Source organism: Pecten maximus, chromosome 6 (assembly GCF_902652985.1).
Source record: "Pecten maximus chromosome 6, xPecMax1.1, whole genome shotgun sequence".
Classification (NCBI taxonomy): domain Eukaryota; kingdom Metazoa; phylum Mollusca; class Bivalvia; order Pectinida; family Pectinidae; genus Pecten; species Pecten maximus.
This window is the reverse complement of record NC_047020.1, coordinates 6187239-6206825: the sequence shown is the minus strand read 5'-3', so window position 1 is coordinate 6206825 and position 19587 is coordinate 6187239. Positions and strand designations below refer to the sequence as shown.

Here is a 19587-nt window from a genome sequence, read left to right as displayed (position 1 = left end):
TACAGTAGCACTCACTTAAATGCAAGAAGGTTATGTAGACTTTGTTTTCAGTTAACTAAATGAACCATTCATTATGAAATGATACATACAATAGTTTCTGATTCAAATAGATCATAAAAACATGGCAAGACATTTACATCTTTTATTATGAATACACCGTAGTCTAACTTTTGTGTTACAAATGAAATGTGTAATGTTTTGCAATAACGATCATAATACAAAGTTTAATGACCAACTAACATTTAATCAAATAAGATACTATTATAAATGTCCCAAATGTACATGAATGTTTGCAATTGTGCCTTGATTTATTGAGATATTTGCCAATTTCGACTCTGATAGTTCAAGCACACACCTATTTTCTTAAGCATAATTGTATATATTTTGAATAAATTCATCAGTATTTCTTTCATTTTGTTCAAACTTACCGAAAGTTTACCTTTAACAAATTATAAACCATATTTTTCATGGACCAAAGTTCATCACTTTTACCATGGCTATGTTGTAATCTAGGATTGATCCCTAACCATACGTCTGTCTTTTTAATATAAGCTTTGTTTTATAACCTGTGCACTTCTATTTCCAGATATAACTAAGGACAAAAAGAAGAAAAGCTGGAAAGTGAAATCATACTTTCCTCTCACAGGAAGAGCAGAAAACAGGGGCAAGGAATTTCTACACGATGACCTCATCTATCTCGCAAAGAAAGTCTCAGGTAAGGCACTTTAAACTGTTACATTCATTTTATTTGTTTCTCTATACTCCTGTCAAGAGTTTGTCTCGTTTTGAGACAGGGCATTTTTTGTAGTAGCTGGTGGCTACCTCAGTGAGCATTTGAGAGGCAAGTTTCTTATTATCAAGAGTAATTGAGATACTGCTGGAGGACACAACCACTACAGCACAGCACAGTGTTCACCTGTGAAACACAAATGACCCTGGTGACAATTGAATCGCATACCTTTATTGCAGAGCACAGTTTTCACCTGTGAAACACAAATGACCCTGGTGACAATTGAATCGCATACCTTTATTGCAGAGCACAGTTTTCACCTGAGGAACACAAACAACCCTGGTGACAAAATTAAATCACATACCTTTATTGCACAGCACAGTTTTCACCTGAGAAACACAAATGACCCTGGTGACAATTGAACCACACAAGTCAGATCTTCACTTGGCTGGTATTAGTCTGATTATGTGGTATAAGGTTGAAATTAAGCAAATGCCTTTACCTTGGGCCTGCTGTAGAGTCATGATAAATAACTTGTACACAGGGGTTTGTTTGATGTGTATGTCTAACATCTGAACTATGCTATTAGTGTCTACTACATCCCTGAAGTATAGTCGGTTGCCATGGTTGTTGTCAAACCTTTCATAACTAAAAGACATGTATATTAACAAAACAAAACAAAAAACACTGATAAAATTTTTAATTGTTTTACAATTCATGCAGTTAACTGATTAATTGATAAAAAAGGTAGGATGAGTGCTATAGGATCTATATGGTGATTGAAGAATTAGAAAGACAACAATTTTATGCTTAGACATTTTAATATGTAAATGCAGTCTTTTTTAAAAAGATAGACAAAAACACAAATAAAACAGTGTGATTTGAGAAACATTGTAGAAAATATCCAGGTATGAGAAAACATTTTTTTTATATCTTATTGAAAAAAGGAGATAACGACAGTTTATTTATTTTGACTTGATATAATGTGCATTTGACTCAATATATAGTTTAAGGTGCATTTGACTCGATATACAGTTTAAGGTGCATTTGACTGGATATACAGTTTAAGGTGCATTTGACTTGATGTACAGTTTAAGGTGCATTTGACTGGATATACAGTTTAAGGTGCATTTGACTGGATATACAGTTTAAGGTGCATTTGATTGGATGTACAGTTTAAGGTGCATTTGACTTGATGTACAGTTTAAGGTGCATTTGACTGGATATACAGTTTAAGGTGCATTTGACTGGATATACAGTTTAAGGTGCATTTGACTTGATGTACAGTTTAAGGTGCATTTGACTGGATATACAGTTTAAGGTGCATTTGACTGGATATACAGTTTAAGGTGCATTTGACTCGGCCATATATATAGTTTAAGGTGCATTTGACTGGATGTACAGTTTAAGGTGCATTTGACTGGATATACAGTTTAAGGTGCATTTGACTGGATATACAGTTTAAGGTGCATTTGACTTGATGTACAGTTTAAGGTGCATTTGACTGGATATACAGTTTAAGGTGCATTTGACTGGATATACAGTTTAAGGTGCATTTGATTGGATGTACAGTTTAAGGTGCATTTGACTTGATGTACAGTTTAAGGTGCATTTGACTGGATATACAGTTTAAGGTGCATTTGACTGGATATACAGTTTAAGGTGCATTTGACTTGATGTACAGTTTAAGGTGCATTTGACTGGATATACAGTTTAAGGTGCATTTGACTGGATATACAGTTTAAGGTGCATTTGACTCGGCCATATATATAGTTTAAGGTGCATTTGACTTGATATATAGATTAAGGTGCATTTGACTTGATATACAGTTTAAGGTGCATTTGACTGGATGTACAGTTTAAGGTGCATTTGACTGGATATACAGTTTAAGGTGCATTTGACTTGATATACAGTTTAAGGTGCATTTGACTTGATATACAGTTTAAGGTGCATTTCACTTGATGTACAGTTTAAGGTGCATTTGACTCGGCCATATATAGTTTAAGGTGCATTTGACTTGATATACGGTTTAAGGTGCATTTGACTTGATGTACAGTTTAAGGTGCATTTGACTTGATATACAGTTTAAGGTGCATTTGACTTGATATATAGTTTAAGGTGCATTTGACTTGATATAAGGTGCACCTTATAACAGTCAGAAAATTTGATGGATAGGAAATAATGATACCCCAGTTGTACATGTTATCTACTCACAGACTCTAATTATGTGCGCTTGAACATATTTCATTTCAAAATGAAATTATTTCTTTGCCTTTAGCTTGTCTTAATCAAAAGAGAGAGAGAAAAACCTTAATTGAAATAGGAATTTGAAAAAAATAGAAAATTAATAAAATGTCAAAGGTATGATCATGAATAATATATGTATAATGAGTCACTTCATGTTGATTTGAAATGGATACTTGCTGCAGAACAAGAGGACTCTCAGAAAATTATAATAATGAAAAAAAAGTTCACTGCCATTTGGACATAAAATGTTACATTAGCTATTGAATTGTATATTTATAATTATGCAAAACCTCAGCATTTCATGGATCACTTTACGTAAATTTGAAATTTTATTACATGGACACTGGTAGATGATAATAACTGTCATATGTATGGAAACTAACATGTTGGTATCAGAAGCAGTAGTTAGATATTCTGTGGTATTATTTTGATATGGTTTATCATGCTATAGGCTGAAATTGTCTCATACAGAAATATAAAAGGTTATTTGATTATAGGCTGAAAGATATTTTTCCTCCACAAAATAGATATTGTACACATCATGTGTAAAAAAATTGTGATTTCTAGTTTGTCCTTGTGATATTTAAAAGTCATCAGCTACACTTTGTACATTTCACATGTTTCTGGATAGATCTGCAAGATTTCGAGATATCATATATAAATGCTGTGTCAGTGGAAGTCTGACTGGTTATGAAGCCTCAGGTCATGCACCTGATCCGAACACTTTAAAATGACATCACGTTCTCTTGACAGCAGAAGCCATACCCTGATCTTAATTGCATCATTTCTGCTGGTTGATTCTCCAGAGTTTCCTAGAAAATTTGCTGCCTGTAACAGTCAGTTGTCTCCATGTTGCCCTAAGGGTTGTTTTTCTTCTTTAAATTTGTTGTAATGTAAGTGATTCTTTTATGACCTTGAGAAGTATTTAGCTGTTTTTGTATGACCTTGAGAAGTATTTAGCTGTTTTTGTATGACCTTGAGAAGTATTTAGCTGTTTTTGTATGACCTTGAGAAGTAATTAGCTGTTCTTGTATGACCTTGAGAAGTATTGAGCTGTTCTTGTATGACCTTAAGAAGTATTTAGCTGTTCTTGTATGACCTTGAGAAGTATTGAGCTGTTTTTGTATGACATTGAGAAGTATTTAGCTGTTTTGTATGACCTTGAGAAGTATTTAGCTGTTCTCAAGTATTGACCTTGAGAAGTATTGAGCTGTTTTTTATGACCTTGAGAAGTATTGAGCTGTTTTTGTATGACCTTGAGAAGTATTTAGCTGTTTCGGTATGACCTTGAAAAGTATTTAGCTGTTTTTGTATCACCTTGAGAAGTATTTAGCTGTTCTTGTATTACCTTGAGAAGTATTTAGCTGTTCTTGTTTTACCTTGAGAAGTATTAAGCTGTTTTTGTATGACCTTGAGAAGTATTTAGCTGTTTTTGTATGACCTTGAGAAGTATTTAGCTGTTTTGTATGACCTTGAGAAGTGTTTAGCTGTTTTGGTATGACCTTGAAAAGTATTTAGCTGTTTTGGTATGACCTTGAGAAGTATTTAGCTGTTTTTGTATGACCTTGAGAAGTATTTAGCTGTTCTTGTATTACCTTGAGAAGTATTTAGCTGTTCTTGTATTACCTTGAGAAGTATTTAGCTGTTCTTGTATGACCTTGAGAAGTATTGAGCTGATTTGTATGACCTTGAGAAGTATTTAGCTGTTCTTGTATGACATTGAGAAGTATTTAGCTGTTCTTGTATGACCTTGAGAAGTATTAAGCTGTTTTGTATGACCTTGAGAAGTATTAAGCTGTTTTGTATGACCTTAAGAAGTATTGAACTGTTTTGTATGACCTTGAGAAGTATTTAGCTGTTTTTAAACGAACATTAATGTTCGGTTATTGTATGACCTTGAGAAGTATTTAGCTGTTTCTGTATGACCTTGAGAAGTATTTAGCTGTTCTTGTATTACCTTGAGAAGTATTTAGCTGTTTTTGTATGACATTGAGAAGTATTTAGCTGTTTTGGTATGACCTCGAGAAGTATTTAGCTGTTTTTGTATGACCTTGAGAAGTATTTAGCTGTTTTGTATGACCTTGATAAGTATTTAGCTGTTTTGTATGACCTTGAGAAGTATTTAGCTGTTCTTGTATTACCTTGAGAAGTATTTAGCTGTTCTTGTATTACATTGAGAAGTATTTAGCTGTTCTTGTATTACCTTGAGAAGTATTTAGCTGTTCTTGTATTACCTTGAGAAGTTTTTAGCTGTTTTGGTATGACCTTGAGAAGTATTTAGCTGTTTTGGTATGACCTTGAGAAGTATTTAGCTGTTTTGGTATGACCTTGAGAAGTATTTAGCTGTTTTTGTATGACCTTGAGAAGTATTTAGCTGCTTTTGTATGACCTTGAGAAGTATTTAGCTGTTTTGGTATGACCTTGAGAAGTATTTAGCTGTTTTGGTATGACCTTGAGAAGTATTTACCTGTTTTGGTATGACCTTGAGAAGTATTTAGCTGTTTTTGTATGACCTTGAGAAGTATTTAGCTGTTTTGTATGACCTTGAGAAGTATTTAGCTTTTTTTGTATGACATTGAGAAGTATTTAGCTGTTTTTGTATGACCTTGAGAAATATTTAGCTGTTTTGTATTACCTTGAGAAGTATTGAGCTGTTTTTGTATGACCTTGAGAAGTATTTAGCTGTTTTTGTATGAGCTTGAGAAGTATTTAGCTGTTCTTGTGTTTACGGTATTAGATACTGACTGTATTCTATATCAACTTACTGATATGTGTTTATTTATAAAGTTGATTATCTTACATTCAGAAGCAGTATGAGACACAGCTTTCTTATAATATAGCATAACTGTGATGTGTATGTACCAACTTAAAAAAGTCCACAATCTGACTGTCGTTTATATAGAGAAAAATATCCTTTCGTGCATATGTGGCTATATATTTAGCTTTTGGTTTAATAGCTCACCAGGATATAGTATAGGGAGCTTTTGTTATACCCAGCATTGGCATCATCTGTGGCAGGGTTAAAGTTTTCATAAAACAGTAGTGTGTCAATGCTTAAATCAGGATACAGCTGAGGTATTTGACATTTATGTTTCCTATGACATGACATTTCAATTGGTACGACATTTGCAGAACTGTTGACCTTGATCGTGACCTTTAATTGACCCACTTTCAAAAAACTAATTCCAAATTTTGTCTTTTGACAACGCTTATCTTATGACCAGCATCAGGTCAATTCATGTATGTCTTTATATGACTGACTGAGGATGCAACAGTAACCCTTGGACATTACTGTTTGTTCGTGTCATGGTAAAGAGTTTGATACAACAATTACCCTTGGACATTGCTCCCTAGTGGTGTCATGGTAAAGAGTTGGTCTATCTAGTAAGATACAATAATTACCCATGGACATTGCTCCCTAGTGGTGTCATGGTAAAGAGTTGGTGTATCTAGTAAGATACAATAATTACCCTTGGACATTGCTCCCTAGTGGTGTCATGGTAAAGAGTTGGTCTATCTAGTAAGATACAATAATTACCCTTAGACATTACTCCCTAGTAGTGTCATGGTAAAGAGTTGGTGTATCTAGTAGGATACAACAATTACCCTTGGACATTGCTCCCTAGTAGTGTCATGGTAAAGAGTTGGTGTATCTAGTAAGATACAATAATTACCCTTGGACATTGCTCCCTAGTGGTGTCATGGTAAAGAGTTGGTCTATCTAGTAGGATACAACAATTACCCTTGGACATTGCTCCCTAGTGGTGTCATGGTAAAGAGTTGGTGTATCTAGTAGGATACAACACTTACCCTTAGACATTACTCCCTAGTGGTGTCATGGTAAAGAGTTGGTGTATCTAGTAGGATACAACAGTTACCCTTGGACATTACTCCCTAGTGGTGTCATGGTAAAGAGTTGGTCTATCTAGTAGGATACAACAATTACCCTTGGACATTACTCCTTAGTGGTGTCATGGTAAAGAGTTGGTCTATCTAGTAGGATACAACAATTACCCTTGGACATTGCTCCCTAGTAGTGTCATGGTAAAGAGTTGGTCTATCTAGTAAGATACAATAATTACCCTTGGACATTGTACCCTAGTGGTGTCCTGGTAAAGAGTTGGTCTATCTAGTATGATACAACAATTACCCGTAGACATTGCTCCCTAGTGGTGTCATGGTAAAGAGTTGGTCTATCTAGTAGGATACAACAATTACCCTTGGACATTGCTCCCTAGTGGTGTCATGGTAAAGAGTTGGTCTATCTAGTAGGATACAACAATTACCCTTAGACATTGCTACCTAGTGGTGTCATGGTAAAGGGTTGGTGTATCTAGTAGGATGCAACAATTACCCTTGGACATTACTCCCTAGTGGTGTCATGGTAAAGAGTTGGTGTATCTAGTAGGATACAACAATTACCCGTGGACATTGCTCCCTAGTGGTGTCATGGTAAAGAGTTGGTGTATCTAGTAGGATACAACAATTACCCGTGGACATTGTTCCCTAGTGGTGTCATGGTAAAGAGTTGGTGTATCTAGTATGATACAACAATTACCCGTGGACATTGCTCCCTAGTGGTGTCATGGTAATGAGTTGGGGTATCTAGTATGATACAACAATTACCCGTGGACATTGCTCCCTAGTGGTGTCATGGTAATGAGTTGGTGTATCTAGTAGGATACAACAATTACCCGTGGACATTGTTCCCTAGTGGTGTCATGGTAAAGAGTTGGTCTATCTAGTAAGATACAACAATTACCCTTGGACATTGCTCCCTAGTGGTGTCATGGTAAAGAGTTGGTCTATCTAGTAAGATACAACAATCACCCTTGGACATTGCTCCCTAGTGGTGTCATGGTAAAGAGTTGGTCTATCTAGTAAGATACAACAATTACCCTTGGACATTGCTCCCTAGTGGTGTCATGGTAAAGAGTTGGTCTATCTAGTAAGATACAACAATTACCCTTGGACATTACTCCCTAGTGGTGTCATGGTAAAGAGTTGGTCTATCTAGTAAGATACAACAATTACCCTTGGACATTGCTCCCTAGTGGTGTCATGGTAAAGGGTTGGTGTATCTAGTATGATACAACAATTACCCTTAGACATTGCTCCCTAGTGGTGTCATGGTAAAGAGTTGTTGTGTCTAGTAGGATACAACAATTACCCTTGGACATTGCTCCTTAGTGGTGTCATGGTAAAGAGTTGGTGTATCTAGTAGGATACAATAATTACCCTTGGACATTACTCCCTAGTGGTGTCATGGTAATGAGTTGGTGTATCTAGTAGGATACAACAATTACCCTTGGACATTACTCCCTAGTGTTGTTACAGTATAGAAATGGTGTAAGTAATATTCTGATTGTTTCCAGTTAGAAGTGTGATTTGAAGTTGTAATGAAGTAATACTGGGCTGTCTCTGTGTTATCTAATTGGTGTTGATGTTCAAAGAAACAGAATCTAAGTTTATGTTTTATTCACCCAATGTAATGAAGTTATGCATCAGGATCAGGTAAACGAGTATTTGGAGATACACAGATTTACAACAGTTTTTTTATTGATGAAGCATCAACAATGTGGACTGTGCAATTGGGTTATTTTAACTGACATATACTTATAGATAAAAACCTTTTGGCTGTATATTCCAGTGTAGGCTCTCCCTAACAACCATACAACAGTAGTTGTATCCTGATCATACTTAGTAAGTGGTGGAGTCAGGAATCTTCAGTGCTATAGCTTGTTGAAAACCTGGTCCATTTTCCTGTTAAGTTATTGGACACTGGTGGTCGCTAGGTTTGCATTTCCATTTACCTGTAAAGACCTGGCTGTGAGAGACAGATGATTGGTTCATGGGAGACACAGAGCAGGCAGGAGTAACGTCAGTGTATGAGGCAGACTGTACGACCGACCTTATCTGGGCAATACAAGTATAAACTGACAGGAAAAAGACCCGCCATCTGTGTCTTCTAATTTGTACAACATACTATTATTGGCCCACTCCATCAATCAATTATCGTTTGTACAACATAATATTATTGGCCCGCTCCATCAATCAATTATCGTTTGTACAACATAATATTATTGGCCCACTCCATCAATCAATTATCAGTTGTACAACATAATATTATTGGCCCGCTCCATCAATCAATTATCAGCTGTACAACATAATATTACTGGCCCGCTCCATCTGTTCATTCTTCTCGTTTGTACAACATACTATTTTGTATAAAAGTACTATGTAATTTGAAGCAATGTTCATATCCGGTATACTATGTACAGTTTCTGATACTCCGATTTGTCAGTATGAATCACTAGATATCATGTACTCTGATTTGTCAGTATGAATCACTAGATATCATGTACTCTGATTTGTCAGTATGAATCACTAGATATCATGTACTCTGATTTGTCAGTATGAATCACTATCATGTACTCTGATTTGTCAGTATAAATCACTAGATATCATGTACTCTGATTTGTCAGTATGAATCACTAGATATCATGTACTCTGATTTGTCAGTATGAATCACTAGATATCATGTACTCTGATTTGTCAGTATGAATCACTAGATATCATGTACTCTGATTTGTCAGTATAAATCACTAGATATCATGTACTCTGATTTGTCAGTATGAATCACTAGATATCATGTACTCTGATTTGTCAGTATGAATCACTAGATATCATGTACTCTGATTTGTCAGTATGAATCACTAGATATCATGTACTCTGATTTGTCAGTATGAATCACTAGATATCATGTAATAAATCGTTCTCCTGTACTTGAGAATTGATGTAATTTGTCGCTCTTGCTTAAAAAAGTTAGTTATGTAAAATCAAGTGGAAAAGGTTGAAATGACAGTAGAGTTTGAAAGGTCTCTGACTTCATATGTAACCACGCACACACAAATTCTGTTATTTCAATCAGTCCCACGGGAAAAGAATTTATCTTAATGAAAAGTAAAAAACAGGTACTGTGCTATCAGACCGTGAGTTTCAATGTTTCCATCAAGCTGTCATCTAGACATAAGCTTCAGGCACCTGTGGAGTCATCTAGAATCAGATCTCAATCACCAAATTTATTTCTGTAATTGTTTTTCGGCACCAAAGACAATTCTAGTCTAGAGAAGTACTTGTCATTAGGAAGAGAAGGTTCAACCAACAATTACAATGGCACCATCCTGCCATTTATCTAAGTGAAGGCAATTTTCTTCTGCTGCAGAACACTGTTCTAATGACTGTCTAAAACCAAGTGCTACAAGTCTGTTACACTTTAATGTGGAGTTGATTAGGCAAATTTGGCCAAATTACAAAATCGGGATGGCCTTCCACCTGTGTTTGGTTAGGATATTTGCTGCTCAGGTCCACAGACATGCCTTCTGTCACCATGGTGAGGACAGGGAACTAGCTAGCTGCTCATTTCCATGTACTGGGTTGGCCAAGGTTAAGTGGAAATTTTGTGTTGATGAATCAAGTCATTATAGAGGCATGCTCCCCACACAACATGCTGGTCGGGATCACAGTTGGCATGTATAAGGATTCAGCTACATCATGTAACCTGATATATTACCTACAAACCTACAATGGTTAGAGTACCAAGGTTACTCTTATTTCTGTGGGAAATATGGGCAACAATCTCATCCTTAAATCCCAGGGTTGTTGTTACAAGTCTTTATCACCAAATAACTTGATCACACCCAAGACTACAATTCACACCATACACACACATTTACACCAACACAGTCAAATATGCTTGTAACAGTAACACTATAGACATTAGGCAAACCTTCCTGTATTTCATGTATTGATATGTTAATACCCTAGAGTCTGTTTCTGTTAGGAGACCACTTTTCAGTCTCCCCTTAGACTGGCCACCAGACCCTAATTTTTTTTTTTTTTTAAGAATTGCCAAGCTAAATTCTAATACCAGAATATAGAATCAGACATATCCAAGGGATCAAATTCATAAAGCTCAATTTTATTAGCCCACCATCATCAGATGGTGGGCTATTCAAATCGCCCTGCGTCCGTGGTCCGTGGTCCGTCCGTCCGGCCGTCCGTCCGTCCGTCCGTCCGTCCCTCCGTCCGTAAACAATTCTTGTTATCGCTAATCCTCAGAAAGTACTGAAGGGATCTTTCTCAAATTTCATATGTAGGTTCCCCTTGGTGCCCAGTTATGCATATTGCATTTTGGGACCGATCGGAAAACAACATGGCCGACAGGCAGCCATCTTGGATTTTGACTGTTGAAGTTTGTTATCGCTATTTCTGTGAAAGTACTGGAGGGATCTTTCTCAAATTTCATATGTAGGTTCCCCTTGGTGCCCAGTTATGCATATTGCATTTTGGGACCGATCGGAAAACAACATGGCTGACAGGCAGCCATCTTGGATTTTGACCATTGAAGTTTGTTATCACTATTTCTGAGAAAGTACTGAAGGGATCTTTCTCAAATTTCATATGTAGGTTCCCCTTGGTGCCTAGTTATGCATATTGCATTTTGGGACCGATCGGAAAACAACATGGCCGACAGGCAGCCATCTTGGATTTTGACAATTGAAGTTTGTTATCACTATTTCTGAGAAAGTACTGAAGGGATCTTCCTGAAATTTCATATCTAGGTTCCCCTTGGTGTCTAGTTATGCATATTGCATTTTGGGACCGATCGGAAAACAACATGGCCGACAGGCAGCCATCTTGGATTTTGACAGTTGAAGTTTGTTATCGCTATTTCTGAGAAAGTACTGAAGGGATCTTTCTCAAATTTCATAAGTAGTTTCCCCTTGGTCCCTTGTATTGCATTTTTGGACCAGTCTGTCCTGAAAACAACCTGACAAACAAACAGCCATTATTGTTAAATCTCAAATTTTTTATATAGCTAGGATTCCCTTGTTTGAAAAGTACTGGAGGGATGTCTCAATTTGCACAGATTAGTAAAATGAAGGGAAAAGTAGAGAAAAGATCAATCTGACATGGAACCTATGAAGATCATTCAATGGTGGGCGCCAAGATCCCTCTGGGATCTCTTGTTTATAATTTTAATATTCTAGAGACAGGGGGCCAGTCTAGTCTCCCCTTTATGGGTTTATATACATGATGTGATAAAAAAGCAACCTTAGTCACAATTGATGGGGATGTGGACACCTTAACAAGACTGACTGGTTGTATATCTATAGATTATTCTGTAAACTGATTCCTTAATCAGGAAGCTACACAATAAACCCATTCCTGGTAATAAGCTCACACATGTCTTTTACATCCAGTAATAGTTCTATTGTCCTGCAATATACCCACCCCAACTCTGAGTTCTAATTGATGTGAAAATGGCTCCATGGGTTATTTTATGGATATATAGGGTACCATCCCCAACTCTGAGTTCAAATTGATGTGAGACTCGGGCTCTGTGGGCTGATCAGAGGATAAATATGGTAGTAATCATTTCTGGTTATACTGCACATTTAATGTTTGTAAAAAAAAAACAAAAAAAACAAGCAAGCAAAATAGGCTTGGTTCGATCATTGTTAGGCCATATGATACTCTTTGCACAAAGTGTATCTAAAAATTTGTTAAAAATTTATCATAACCCCCCTCCCAACAAAAATAAAAACATTTTTTTTCACTATTTTGCAGGATTAGAACACAGAAAGTCAGTGACTCGTTCAAAATGATTGTCTTTGTGTGGATTTATAATCTCATACATAAAAAACGAAAGCTATATATGTGAATGTCATTTTGGATACAAATTTTTAATATAGTTGATATAATATGTCACATTTTGTATGCAAAAGCACCGTTTATTGATATAATAAAGTGATAAATCATCTTGACCTAGTTTCAAGGCCGCAAACAAAAAACTATAAACTACTACTTGTGATTGTACAGGGAATACAAAGCAAGCACTATTTCAGTGTTATTAATCAAAAGTCACTGTTAACCACCCAGAGCTGTAGGAAACATTGATCAATACTATGTGTTAGATACTGTAAAGACTGTGGACAACAACACTGTCAAACATATAGTTAGTGAATATATCACGAAGTATAAAATTGTGGAAGTGAAAGTGTTATGCATATTTGAATATAAATTGCTGATTGAATGAAATTTGTGGACATACACAGTTGGTTGGAGCGCTGCCATATAGAATATGGTGTCGTATAGTAATCACTGTCGCTCCATATGTCTGGACAACAGGAACCACCCTGACCCTAAACCATCTAGAATCATAAAACAGGAAATAAATAGGATTGGTAGCTATAGGGTCAATCTTTTTCATTGTTGTTAAGGGTAACAAATACATTTTTTGTCTGGCCAAGAGGACGGAGTAGAAACCAAGGATTGGATGTTTATACATTTGGAGGTGATATTGGCGTCAGTATTTGTGTTCAAACCTTTAAATGTTGAATTTCAGTTTCTCTGAAAGCATCAACTAAACTTGGTGGTATATAAGTACATGTAGTCAAACCTCAATGATTCGAACTTCGTTGATTCGAATTTCTCGCTGTATCGAACTTTTTGCTTGGTCCCGAATTTTCTCACTATATAACACTACTAACGAAACTATGTATGATTCAAATTTTTATAAATCGAAGTTTTCGATGTATCGAACTTTTTTCATGACCCGTTAGCTATGATATTATAGGTAATTGACATCTCATGATTCGAACAAAAAATTTACCTGTACTGACCACTGACAGGTGTTTGTCTTGACCCCTGCGGCAAGATTTCACACCTCTCCCCCAAATGCCCTGACTGACAATAGGGATAAGGATAGCGTGTGTTGTCACTCCCGGTCATGGGGTTAATTAATAATCAGACCAAATTGATAGATAAAAGGTGTATTTAGAAGCCATGACATTTAATCACTCCGGTAAAACATTTCGGTAGTCGCCTCTGATAATCTCCGCCGCCATTGAAATCAGCGGTCGGTGAGTAAATTTTACGGAACTGTAAAACAACCGGACCAATTTTAAACACAAACAATTAGCGATGGCTTCACTCATATTCAAAGTGTCACGTTTCAAACTTATACATAAATATCCAAGTAAATCGATTATTTGTCATTCAATCATGCATTCTCCAACCGATCGGCATTCCGTATTTTATATGCACATAACGTAAATGTACGTGTCTTTAGCAGAAAAGCCTAACGACTTACGTAGTGTGCATTGTACTTCTTTTGCTTTATCTGTTAAACGCGATATAAGTGTTTTGTAACCGATACAAATTTTATTTAATTAATAAAATGCTTAGGTAAAATTAATGAAAAGAATTTTTATTTTGTTGTGTTTGAGGTATAAATTAACTAAACTTTTCGATGTGAGCCTGACAGGCGACGATCAACACGAAGACACTGAGGACATGTAAAACGTTAACAGATATGGTCATTTTCAAGAAAACATCAATCTATTGTCAACCATGAATAATTCGAAGTCCCGCTGTTTCGAAGTTTTTCTGTTAGTCCCTTGAACTTCGAAACATCGAAGTTTGACTGTAGATTATTATAGTAGATAATTAAGAATAGGGCAGAAAGAGCTATTTGGATTACTGAGATCTAAATTTAGCTCACTTAAAATGAATTGGCTTGGAAGTGCCAAATGATGATGTGGCTCTTTTAAAAAAGATGTCATGCTACTTAGTTACTGAGATAAAGCCCTACCCAGTTTGTATTCAAGAGTATACAGATCAGCTTTGCTTAAACACTTAAATGACTTCTCATGAATCAAAATGCCTACTGTATTGAAATTTAGATTGGCTACTTTGATAGGTTCCTGGGATGAGACCTGACACAAAATGTGCTGTGAAAATATGACTTTAACACATATTCTAGGTCACAGGAGTCGAATATGTTGAAACACTCTGATTGGTAGAAAAGTCTTGAATTTTGATATATGATACTTCCCTTGTAAGTGTTTGAGATGAAGCCTGATAAAACAAATGATTTTGGATCATATTGCAGGTGTCTGGTGTAAAACATAGAGGGAATCAAGATTATGATTAATGGTGGGCACTCATTTGGGATCTCTAGTTGTCAAAAGGGTCAATGTAAAAAAATAAGACATGTTTAAAATGTGTTCTTAACGGTAACGGTATTGCAGGCCGTGATTTTTGAGAAGTTTACATTGAACAGCTAATTGTTGATCCTGAGCAAATAATCAATAGAATGAGATGTTGAGCTGCGAAGATTTTCTGACAATGTTCTGTGCCATCAACTGTAAATAATGACAGTAAATAATCGGGCCAAACTGTTTCATCAATATTATCAATGTGTACAGTATCTATGACTTAGACTTGTAAATATAGTTGTGTTTTTGAAGGCCATTACTTTCCTTCTGTATGGCTCAGGACTATTAGGCCTCTTGGTACAAAATGATATCTCACTTCCAGACAAATGTCTGCATTAGAACACATGTAAATTTTAATTATCTCAAAAAGATACTAAACTTTTTAACAGCCTTTAAGATTAATACATTTAAAGAAGTAACAGGAGTGAATCATTGTGGGCTTGGTAATGTCAATCTGGTATTCGTATAGTAAGGCCAGTGTTTATGGGCGTAGGATATCTGCTCACATGGACAGAGTACAGAGTAGTAAGATAGACATGCATATGCTGGTTTTGTGCCTGACCTGTTCTGTGGAGTAGTATTACATTACCACAATTTATTGCTATGTGTTTCAAATAAATTGTTTTCAAAAGGAAGAAATGGCCGGTTATCATAAGACCTGATCAAAACATCCTCACCAAGAAAGCCTTCTTTGATCAGTGACAAGGAAAGTCGTCTTTGGTCAGTGAAAAGGAAAGTCGTCTTTGGTCAGTGAAAAGGAAAGTCGTCTTTGGTCAGTGACAAGGAAAGCTGTCTTTGGTCAGTTACAAGGAAAGCTGTCTTTTACAGGTCAGTGACAAGGAAAGCTGTCTTTGGTCAGTGACAAGGAAAGTTGTCTTTGGTCAGTGACAAGGAAAGTTGTCTTTGGTCAGTAACAAGGAAAGTTGTCTTTGATCAAGAACAGTGACAAGGAAAGTCGTCTTTGGTCAGTGACAAGGAAAGCTGTCTTTGGTCAGTGACAAGGAAAGCTGTCTTTGGTCAGTGACAAGGAAAGTCGTCTTTGGTCAGTGACAAGGAAAGTCGTCTTTGGTCAGTGACAAGGAAAGTTGTCTTTGGTCAGTGACAAGGAAAGTCGTCTTTGGTCAGTGACAAGGAAAGCTGTCTTTGGTCAGTGACAAGGAAAGTCGTCTTTGGTCAGTGACAAGGAAAGTCGTCTTTGGTCAGTGACAAGGAAAGTCGTCTTTGGTCAGTGACAAGGAAAGCTGTCTTTGGTCAGTGACAAGGAAAATCGTCTTTGGTCAGTGACAAGGAAAGTCGTCTTTGGTCAGTGACAAGGAAAGCTGTCCTTGATCAAGAACAGTGACAAGGAAAGCTGTCTTTGGTCAGTGACAAGGAAAGTCATCTTTGGTCAGTGACAAGGAAAGTCGTCTTTGGTCAGTGACAAGGAAAGTCGTCTTTGGTCAGTGACAAGGAAAGCTGTCCTTGATCAAGAACAGTGACAAGGAAAGTCGTCTTTGGTCAGTGACAAGGAAAGACGTCTTTGGCCAGTGACAAGGAAAGCTGTCTTTTATCAGTGACAAGGAAAGTCGTCTTTTATCAGTGACAAGGAAAGCTGTCTTTGATCAGTGTATAACCATATAAGTAATGGCGTCCTGCAAAATGTTATTGTTTCCTACCAACTCATTCTGTTGTCAAATGGCATTGTTTTGTATTGAATGCTTTGATAAGATTTATAGAATCTTACATTCAACTCAAATTGAAATATCCCTGTTCTCTGTGTTTGTGTTCTCTGTTTTGTGTTCTGTGTTTGTGTTCTGTGTGTTTGTGTTCTGTGTGTTTGTGTTCTCTGTTTGTGTTCTCTGTTTGTGTTCTCTGTGTTTGTGTTCTCTGTGTTTGTGTTCTCTGTGTTTGTGTTCTCTGTGTTTGTGTTCTGTGTTTGTGTTCTCTGTGTTTGTGTTCTCTGTTTTATGTTCTCTGTGTTTTTGTTCTCTGTATTTGTGTTCTTTGTGTTAATGTACTCTGTGTTTGTGTTCTCTGTGTTAATGTACTCTGTGTTAGTGTTCTCTGTGTTTGTGTTCTGTATGTTTGTGTACTCTATGTTTGTGTTCTCTGTGTTTGTGTTCTCTGTTTTGTGTTCTCTGTGTTTGTGTTCTCTGTGTTTGTGTTCTCTGTTTTATGTTCTCTGTGTTTGTGTTCTCTGTGTTTGTGTTCTCTGTGTTAATGTTCTCTGTGTTTGTATTCTCTGTGTTTGTGTTCTCTGTTTTATGTTCTCTGTGTTTGTGTTCTCTGTGTTTGTGTTCTCTGTTTTATGTTCTCTGTGTTTGTGTTCTCTGTGTTTGTGTTCTGTGTTTGTGTTCTCTGTGTTAATGTACTCTGTTTTGTGTTCTCTGTTTTGTGTTCTCTGTGTTTGTGTTCTCTGTGTTTGTGTTCTCTGTTTTATGTTCTCTGTGTTAATGTTCTCTGTGTTTGTGTTCTCTGTTTTGTGTACTCTGTGTTTGTGTTCTCTGTGTGTTTGTGTTTTCTGTGTTTGTGTTCTCTGTTTTATGTTCTCTGTGTTTGTGTTCTCTGTGTTTGTGTCCTCTGTGTTTGTGTTCTCTGTGTTTGTGTTCTCTGTTTTATGTTCTCTGTGTTTGTGTTCTCTGTGTTTGTGTTCTCTGTGTTTGTATTCTCTGTGTTTGTGTTCTCTGTGTTTGTGTTCTCTGTGTGTGTGTTCTGTTTGTTTGTGTTCTCTTTGTGTGTGTTCTGTGTGTTTGTGTTCTGTGTGTTTGTGTTCTCTGTGTGTGTGTTCTCTGTGTTTGTGTTCTCTGTGTTTTTGTTCTCTGTGTTTGTGTTCTCTGTTTTGTGTTCTCTGTGTTTGTGTTCTCTGTTTTGTGTTCTCTGTGTTTGTGTGCTCTGTTTTGTGTTCTCTGTTTTGTGTTCTCTGTGTTTGTGTTCTCTGTGTTTGTGTTCTCTGTGTTTGTGTTCTCTTTGTGTGTGTTCTCTGTGTTTGTGTTCTCTGTGTGTGTGTTCTCTGTTTTATGTTCTCTGTGTTAATGTTCTCTGTGTTTGTATTCTCTGTGTTTGTGTTCTCTGTTTTATGTTCTCTGTGTTTGTGTTCTCTGTGTTTGTGTTCTCTGTTTTATGTTCTCTGTGTTTGTGTTCTCTGTGTTTGTGTTCTCTGTGTTTGTGTTCTGTGTTTGTGTTCTCTGTGTTTGTGTACTCTGTGTTTGTGTTCTCTGTTTTATGTTCTCTGTGTTAATGTTCTCTGTGTTTGTGTTCTCTGTTTTGTGTACTCTGTGTTTGTGTTCTCTGTGTGTTTGTGTTCTCTGTGTTTGTGTTCTCTGTTTTATGTTCTCTGTGTTTGTGTTCTCTGTTTTATGTTCTCTGTGTTTTGTGTTCTCTGTGTTTGTGTTCTCTGTGTTTGTATTCTCTGTGTTTGTGTTCTCTGTGTGTGTGTTCTCTGTGTTTTTGTTCTCTGTGTTTGTGTTCTCTGTTTTGTGTTCTCTGTGTTTGTGTTCTCTGTTTTGTGTTCTCTGTGTTGTGTTCTTCTGTTGTTTGTGTTCTGTGTGTTTGTGTTCTCTGTGTTTGTGTTCTCTGTGTGTGTGTTCTGTGTGTTTGTGTTCTCTTTGTGTGTGTTCTGTGTGTTTGTGTTCTCTGTGTTTGTGTTCTGTGTGTTTGTGTTCTCTGTGTGTGTTCTGTGTGTTTGTGTCTCTGTGTTTGTGTACTCTGTGTTTGTGTTCTCTGTGTTTGTGTTCTGTGTTTGTGTTCTCTGTTTTGTGTTCTCTGTGTTTGTGTGCTCTGTTTTGTGTTCTCTGTTTTTTGTTCTCTGTGTTTGTGTTCTCTGTTTTGTGTGCTCTGTGTTTATGTCTCTGTGTTTGTGTTCTGTGTGTTTGTGTTCTGTGTTTGTGTTCTCTGTGTTTGTGTTCTGTGTGTTTGTGTTCTCTGTTTTATGTTCTCTGTGTTTGTGTTCTGTGTGTTTGTGTTCTGTGTTTGTGTTCTCTGTTTTGTGTACTCTGTGTTTGTGTTCTCTGTTTTGTGTTCTCTGTTTTGTGTTCTCTGTGTTTGTGTTCTCTGTTTTATGTTCTCTGTGTTTGTGTTCTCTGTTTTGTGTGCTCTGTTTTATGTTCTCTGTGTTTGTGTTCTCTGTTTTGTGTGCTCTGTTTTATGTTCTCTGTGTTTGTGTTCTGTGTGTTTGTGTTCTGTGTTTGTGTTCTGTGTGTTTGTGTTCTCTGTTTTGTGTACTCTGTGTTTGTGTTCTCTGTGTTTGTGTTCTCTGTTTTGTGTTCTCTGTGTTTGTGTGCTCTGTTTATGTTCTCTGTGTTTGTGTTCTGTGTGTTTGTGTTCTGTGTGTTTGTGTTCTCTGTGTTTGTGTACTCTGTGTTTGTGTTCTCTGTTTTGTGTACTCTGTGTTAGTGTTCTCTGTGTTTGTGTTCTCTGTGTTTGTGTACTCTGTGTTTGTGTTCTCTGTTTTGTGTTCTCTGTGTTTGTGTTCTCTGTTTTGTGTACTCTGTGTTTGTGTTCTCTGTGTTTGTGTTCTGTGTTTTCTGTTCTCTGTGTTTGTGTTCTCCGTGTTTGTGTTCTTTGTGT

General features: G+C 36.6%; 1 protein-coding gene across 1 annotated transcript in view; it reads left to right on the top strand.

Annotated features, from left to right (window-relative positions):
- Window positions 1-599: 599 nt before the first annotated feature.
- LOC117328824 overlaps window positions 600-19587 on the top strand; it is a 181114-nt gene continuing 162126 nt past the window's right edge. Inside the window, exon 1 of the mRNA XM_033886396.1 lies at window positions 600-715. The gene's annotated coding sequence lies outside the window, so the exon portion shown is untranslated. The remainder of the gene's footprint in view (window positions 716-19587) is intronic.